This window comes from Danio rerio, chromosome 14, assembly GCF_049306965.1.
Source record: "Danio rerio strain Tuebingen ecotype United States chromosome 14, GRCz12tu, whole genome shotgun sequence".
NCBI classification, from domain to species: Eukaryota; Metazoa; Chordata; class Actinopteri; order Cypriniformes; family Danionidae; genus Danio; species Danio rerio.
This window is the reverse complement of record NC_133189.1, coordinates 44,692,020-44,700,306: the sequence shown is the minus strand read 5'-3', so window position 1 is coordinate 44,700,306 and position 8,287 is coordinate 44,692,020. Positions and strand designations below refer to the sequence as shown.

Genomic DNA, 8,287 nt, shown 5'->3' with positions numbered 1-8,287 from the left:
AGTCGCTTTGGATAAAAGCGTCTGCTAAATGACTAAATGTAAATGTCTAAAGAAACCATTGAAGGGTTTGATTATTTTTGTTTTGCTTGGTTTGGTCTTGCAAAATCCAAAGTTTTTATATCATTACACTTTCCCAAACTCTTATTTTTCTCCCATTAGTCTTTTCTAGAACCTGTTTGAATGTGTGTTAGTTAGAATGATCAATAAAGTTTCATTTTGTTTAAAGAAGAGCACCTGTGCATACACTCTAAAAACTGCTGGGTTGAAAACAACCCAATTTGGGTTGTTTTGGTAACCCAGCGCTGGGTAAAAAAGGGACAAACCCAACGCTGGGTTACTTTAACCCAGCAAGTTGGGTTACAAGTTTAACCCAGCATGCTGGGTTGTGATTTTAACCCAACTATTAGTTAAAAATTACTACACTGCTGGGTTGAATGTAACCCAAAATGGGTCAGAAATTTAATCTAGAAACTGATGATTAAAATCACTAAAATAAAAACAATTCTACAGCAATACATAGTTGTTCAGTAATGGAATTTTATTTATGACAAAAGATAAAATGTGTCCAAATGAATTTGAGATTTTTCCCATCTGCACCTCAGCATTAACCCTTTGACTGCCTGCTCTACCAAATGGTTGACCTCGTTTTTACTGTTTTAAATAATGACTGTTAAAGTCATAAGAAAAAAGATGATTTAGTGTTCAAAATATTTATTTTATATATATATATATATATATTTTTTTTTTTTTTTTTTTTTTTTTTAAATTGGTCTTACACATAATTTTTCAGATTTTTCATAATTCTGGTACTTTTACCATAAACATACATATCAATCATTTGGTAGAGGTTGATATTTTAGAAATTATAACATGTGTTAAAATGTACTGATTGTGTTCAATAGCGACATTAGCAGTTGAGAAATGCAATCCAATTTTTTTTCTTGAAAGGGTTGTTAAAGGGTTAAGACGATTTCTGTGAAAATTTATCAAACTGTATCACAGAAACACTGACTAAAGTTCAGTAACAATGCATCAGACTGAAATCAGACAAATTACCTTAAGAAAATGCATATTTGAAATACATTCAAAAAATTTGCATCATTTATAAATAAGGAATCATCAGTAAGGCAATTGCAATGTTATTGCAGAGTAGAGAAAAACAATAGTATAAGGAAGTAATAATGAAAATGCATCTAAATGACTGAAGTCAGAAAGTAATTTGAGCACAAACATCAACATATTCTCATATAAATCATCAACTGCAATGCAGAAAAAAATATGTGAAAGTAATAATGAAAAGGCATCAAACAGCTTGAAAAAACAAAACAAACAATAAAAACTAAGAAAATACAAATTTTATATTAAGAAAAAATAAGAAAACATTTTATAACTTTCCCTTTAACAATTATGTGCAAACATCAATATATGAGCTATAAAGCAATCATCAGTAAGGATGATCAAGTTCAATGTAAATGCAGTTTTGAAGAAAAAAGAGATATAAAAGTTAAAATGAAACCTGAGGATGGAAGCATTTTAAAACAAATTTGAAATAGGAAAACTTTTTTTAACTTTTACTCGAACAATCATGTGCAAACATCAATCCTGAGATATAAAAGAGTCTGTAAGAAACATTAGTTGCAATGTAACTGCAGTGTAGAGTGTCTTAAAAAATATCTAGTCCATTATTATGTGCCGTCATCATAGCAAAGAGAAAAGAAATCAGTTATTAGAAATGAGTTATTAAAACTATTCTTTAGAAATGGGTGTCATGGTGGCACAGTGGGTAGTACGATTGCCTCACAGCAACAAGGTCGGTGGTTTAAGCCTCAGCTGGGTCAGTTGGTGTTTCTGTGTGGAGTTTGCATGTTTTCCCCGTGTTCGTGTGGGTTTTCTCTGGGTGCTCCTTTTCCCCCACAATCCAAAGTACAAGTTAAAGAACACAGAATCCAAGGAAGCAGTGAGGTCACAGTATTAATGATTACTGTTTGTCAGCAAAAATTAATGCTAGCAGAACCCTTACTGCTAGTGTCTCCTCCCCAGGATGTCCATAAACCACAGTCTGCCACACCAGGGAACACTGCTTGGGGTAGTTCACACCAAAGATGTAGAATGCTTTATAGCAAACGTCCACTTTGGCAAGTAATGTACTTTGCAATAATAAATAGCATAGCACGTGAGCAAAGGCTTGAAAGAAGTGGTGGTCTCCAAGGATGAGAACATGAGGAAACTCAATAGATTCTTGAATTCAATGGATGAAGATACTCAGCAATATTGGTCCCAATCTGAAAAAATAAATAGAAGTAAGATTTATTAAAAACTCAAAAGTGTAAAAGTTAAATATCTTTAGAGTTAACTTTAGAACACCTAAAATACCATTAGAAGCAATTAAGGCCATAACACACCAAGCTATCAGCCAGTGTTGGCATTAGTTAACCACTGACCATGGCACCATGCTGCAATTTTTTGGCCCGAGTGAAGATGACAATGCAACAACAGGTTTGCCTAAGGAACTTTTTTTAATAAGTAATAGTAAGGCAAGATGAGCATTTGAAATTATTAAGTATTTAATTGTGTTTTCTTAATGAGAATAGATAAGACCCTTCTTCCTGAGCTGGGACTGTTTGCAACCGTATTTGTATCATTTGAAGCCGCATTTAAATTTTCTTTAAAAACTTCAAAAATGAGGCACAATCTCAGTTCAAGATGGATAAAATTGCTGAAATATTTTCCTAAAAAAAAATCTTTCTGACTGAAGAAAGAATGACATGAACATCTTGGGTGACAAGGGGGTGAGTACATTATGTGTGAATCTTTTGTTGGAAGTGGACTTCTCCTTAAATGAAAATAATTGGCTTACAGGCCATTTAGAGTTTGTTGCATTCACTATCTATATAAAGCATCTTATCACTAAAAATTTGAAACCATAGCTGTGACCAAATCACAACTTTCACAAAACCGTCATCTTTTTATGTTTTACGCAGCAGATGCCCTTTCAACTGCAACCCATCACACTCTCATTTACACACACACTATGGACAATTCAGCTTACCCAATTCAGCTACACCGCATGTCATTGGACTGTGGAGGGGAAACCCATCCAAGGCTCAAACCAGCGACCATCTTGCTGTGAGGCGACAGCACTACCCACTGTGCCCCCATGCCACCCTAATAACAAACATAAAAATAACATTTTCATTGTTAATAAAATAACTAAGACAATCATTATGCATTAAATGCATCATTATGCATCGAGAAACCTTTAATTGAATCCTTACCCTCTGAATTGTATTCAAATTGACCTAAAAACGAGGAAAGGTTCGCTCCTGTGCTAAAAATAAAACAAGAGAATGTCACTGGTTGCATGAACAGCAGATTTTAAAAAATAACCAGACAAAAACAAATTGGCATTAGAGTTCAATCTCTCAGTTTAAAGTGTTGAAGTGGCTAATGATTACTAGGGCTGCCCCCTAATAATTGAATAACCATTAGTCAACTAAAAATGTATTATTCATTCATTCATTTTCTTTTTAGCTTTGTCGCTTTATTAATCTGGGGTAACCACAATGGAATGAACCACCAACATATCCAGCATAAGTTTTATGCAGCAGATGCCCTTTCAGCTGCAACCCATCACTGGGAAACAAATACTCATTCACACACATACACCATTGACAATTTAGTCTACTTAATTCACCTTTACCACGTCTTTGGAAACCGGGGCACCAGGAGGAAACCCACACGAACACGGGGAGAACATGCAAACTCCACACAGAAAGGCCTATTGACCCAGCCAAGGATCGATCAAGTGACCTTGTTGCTATGAGGCGAATGTGCTACCCACTAGTTGCAGAAAAAAAGTCCACACTGGCAAAGTCAATGTATGCTGCATGAATCAGCTGTGTAAAAAATATGCTGGATAAGTTGGCGGTTCATTCCGCTGTGGCGACCCCAGATTAATAAAGGGACTGAGTCAAAAAGAAAACGAATTAATGAATAAATGGTTTATTAATAAATCTGTAATTATTCAACTAATGCTTCAAATGAACATCACAAGTCAACCAGACAAATATTTAGACAAGGGCAGCCCTAATGATTACAATGAACCAAGTAAAATATTATTACATACCTTCAAATGTGGGGATTAACTCCTCAAGATTGCATTCTTTTAGTTTGATTTTCACGCAATTATCCATCTGAAAAAGAATAACAGATAAAAGCGTTTAAGCAAAATTAAGTAAAAAAAGATCATGTTAGCCAAAAGTCACTATATCACAAAAATACTCCTAAATGATAATAATTATCCAGGGTGTCACATAAAACGGTGGTCAAACTTTTTCTTTTTGCAGTCGAAGATGATTAGGTTGGAATTAGCCTTAGCTCAGACATTTCCGTTAGCATGAAACGACCCTTACATACAGGATTAATTAAAGATAGCTCAAATCACGTCTAGAATGTAAAATGCTCATAGTAAATTAATAACATTTGCTATTCAATGTACAGATGTACAGCTAAACAAAATGTACATGCAGAGCAGGACAATTATTGTATATATTTTAATTAAAAAAAAACATTGTTAGAAGCTGAATTCAACACTTATGCATCAAAGTATTGTCACAAAAATCCATGAACAAACTTAAGAAATACAAGAGTAAAAATACTACTTACTGCTTTACAGTTAACACCCCAGAAAGATCACAAATCACAGTAACGTTACTTACTGTCATCACCTAGCCAACATAAAAATCTGTGTCATTCAAAAGGCATTTTATTACAATAAAAAGCTCCTAAATTATCCTAGTTGTTGTGTTTATAAAGTGGTCATCAAACATGCTTCACGTTAGTTTCATTAGTTACCTTATACTTTTCGAGCTCCTTCCGATGCCATGCGCGCTTACCCGTCCACCGATCAACAGGCTGGGCGTGAGGCGGAGCAACATGTCGGGCGTGAGGCGAGCACAGGTCAGGCGTTAGGCGGAGCAACAGCTCGGGCGTTAGGCGGAGAAACAGGTCCGGAGAAACAGGTCGCCGTTAGGCGGAGAAACAGGTCCGGAGAAACAGGTCCGGAGAAACAAGTCGCCGTTAGGCGGAGAAACAGATCCGGAGAAACAGGTGGCTCGTCAGGCGGACTCGGAGCAACAGTTCAGCCATAAGGCGAGCACAGGTCAGCGTGAGGCGGAGCAACAAGTCGGCCATCAGGCGGAGAAACAGAAAAAAAAGCGCGTGTATATTATACTAAGTAAACTAAGTGTGTTTTTTCTTATGAAAATTGTTAAATACACACTAAATAACTTACGTCTCACACAGAATTTCACTCGCTTCCCCTCAAAGACAGCGCAAAGAAAATGGCGGTTTCTCACGTTGATGTCCCTGCATGTTGACGTGACGTGCGTGCTCTCTTTCACGTCCGCGTTCCCAACCCAGCACTGCTGGGTTATAGATAAAGATCGATTTTCAACCCAAATTGGGTTGAATCAACCCAATTTTGTTACCCAGCAGTCTCAACCCAGCATTTGGGTTAAAAAACCAACCCAGCGTTTTTTAGAGTGTACAGTATGTATGAATCTAATGCCCTAAACTTTGATCTTGTTACCCTGCCTAAACAGAAATGGGCTTTTTTTTTGATAGCAATAGCCATAGTTGAAGTCAACTGTCTTTTCGAACGATCGCTGAACAAATTGGATTTGAAGAGTCGATTCTTTTAAAGCCCCCTTCAAATTAATCTTCAATTCACTTTGAGCTAATTCGCTACAAATGCAAAAATGGCTTGGTAGAATGCACGTGAAACAGTTCTAAATAAACAAAGCCTGTATAAAAGAAAGAAGCAATGGACCAACAAGTTGTTCCTGCATTTATCGAAGGACAACATCCCCTTTGAGTCTCTTGCATTTCCTCTGAAGGCACAAAATGCCACCCAACTGAGTGTCTCCGGGAAGGGTGGCGAGCTGAAGTTAAATCAATAGCCTGACAGCCAAACTCCAGAAAGTCCAGACTGTATCCTAATTAGTGGTCAACAGGCAGTGAGAATTTCTCGACCTAATTGTGCTTTGACGTCCTCCACTAGTGTTAACAAAGTGCTTGGGAGGCGAGCTGCAGGGTAGCCTCCCAACCTGTTGTTAATGGCCTGTGATTTAAAAGTTAATGAGAGCCGAGTTAAAAGCAGCATTAGCCAAAGGCAACATAAAGTAGAGCTATGTGGATTAACTTTTCATTACCTCCCTCATTACGTGAGCCTGGGGATTAGAGATCCTGGCTAAAAATGAAGCTTAGAAACATCAGGAGTGTGCAACCAAAAACCCCTCAAGAACATGGAGAAGACGTGCTGCGAGTGTTACCACGTTCTACCAAACAGACACCTCAGTCTCTTCTATTAGGCTCTTAATGAGGTTGCGGCGAAATGACTTAACCTTGAAAAGTCATAAAAAGGCATAATGAGAAGCTCGTGTCATTTTCACAGAAAGTTCTCAGTACTTTCTCAATGAGGTGAATTACTGGCCAGATGTCTTTTTGCTTCTGTAATGAGCTAAACGCTTGATACCGGACATGGAGCTGAATTAACTCATTCCCTCAGTTAATGTTCTCAATCCACATTCAGCAAGTAGATTTACTAACTCATAGCACATAAGCTTCAGGCAACCAATAACAGAGCCAATTTTCTCTGAATATTTAGGTAGGCTACATGACATCAACATTGGAGAGAGCATAAAAACACTAAGAGCACATACATATCTCTCTGATTGTTTGATAGTAAGAAAGTCAAGTATAATAGTTTGAAGTCTAATGATTTTCCCTTAACCTTTAATAGCTTTTTCCTGATTCGAAATGGGCTTGTAGACAGACTTTAGTGACAAACACTCTCCAGTGAGTATCAGCTTTCTGTTTTCCACAGACCACAGCCTGAAACTCAATGAGCTGCAGATTTTCGTGGTTCACCTGCTTTATTCAAACTTCAAATAATAAAATAGTGAATCTGTCTGTGGTGAAAGGTGACAACAGAAGAGAATGAACGTCTTTGCAGCCAGATTATACAGACCTAATAAAGGATCGTATTTAATAAAAACCTGGATCCTGCTCTCTGAATATAATTTCTGAAAGTAATACATTAAAAAAAATGTGTTAATGAAGGACTTTGGAGAGGAGAGAGCATATTCACACCAACAAACTAAAATAAGAAGCCCTTACAAATTTCACTCTTTAGTGAATTAACGGAGTATAATATGTGTTCACATTCTGTCATTTGCATAAAAAGCCAATATCTGCTACAGTGAGTAAAAGGAGAGATTCTAATGAAATTTCTGCTTCTTTCTGCATTTATCATGTTGACAGGCTTCCTTTCACTCCTCTTTAGATAATACCAGCCCTGTGGTCATTTACAAGCTTGGGGATTTTGAGGATACTGTAAATGTGCTCTTTCAGAAAATTATTTTGTAAATGCACTTCTGTTTAAAAGTTAAAGGGCACCTATTTTACCTCTTTTTCAAAATGTAAGATTAGACTTTGGCGTCTCCAGAACGTGTCTAAAGTTTCGAGCTCAAAATACCCATCAGATTAGTTATTATTTAATGTAGAATCTCCCCATTTTGGTGTCTGATTACACTGTTTTTGTAGCCTTTGGCTTTAAAATCAAGTAAGCAGCTTTTCCCCGCCCACCGCTCCGATGTGCTTGTTTGCTTCTCATCTGTTGTGTTAGATAAACAACAGTCAGTGATAGAGATAGACGAAGCTGAAATAAGGCTTTAGTCAAAAATACTAAATACGTTTATTTGATGTATTTGTGGTGGAATTTGTTCAAGCCTTTCTGACATGATGACTCAAACACAAATGTCATTTGCAGTACACACACACACACACACACACACACACACACACGTGCGCGCATTTACTGACATCATGCGGTCATGGTGATTATAGCAAAAAAGAATTACATCAATTTTACCGTCTTTATTACAAACATGCACTGTTTTAAAAACGTTTAAACTTATAAAATAAATTATTGAAGTGCAAATGATAATAGGGAGTTGTAACATATGTTTTAATCACAGTTTTTTGCAAAAAATTCTCGGTAGACGTGTATACTTGTTATTATGGAGATATGGCACCTGTCAATCAAAATGGTGGGCGGGGAAACCGCACTTCTACATCACATTACGGTGGGCCTTAAAATCATTGGGATTTTGATCTGATTTTCAGGAAATAAAAAGAAAAAAAAATTTGTTGGGTTTATATCACTCCAATATGGCAGTGGACCACTTTATCAGGGTTCACCAAACTTGTTCCTGGAGGTCCGGTG

The 8,287-nt window shown here is 36.8% G+C and overlaps 1 long non-coding RNA gene across 3 annotated transcripts; it reads right to left on the bottom strand.

Moving 5' to 3' along the window:
* Window positions 1–1,123: 1,123 nt before the first annotated feature.
* Window positions 1,124–4,913, bottom strand: LOC101885115 (uncharacterized). 3 transcript variants are annotated; one of them, XR_002459960.3, is made up of 6 exons: window positions 4,855–4,913; window positions 4,666–4,727; window positions 4,127–4,193; window positions 3,276–3,328; window positions 3,050–3,165; window positions 1,124–2,282 (listed from the first exon to the last, which is right to left on the bottom strand). It is a non-coding gene; the product is annotated as an uncharacterized lncRNA (long non-coding RNA). The 3 variants fall into 3 exon arrangements; XR_012390069.1 differs by having other exon boundaries at window positions 3,276–3,323; XR_012390068.1 differs by lacking the exon at window positions 4,666–4,727.
* Window positions 4,914–8,287: the final 3,374 nt, after the last annotated feature.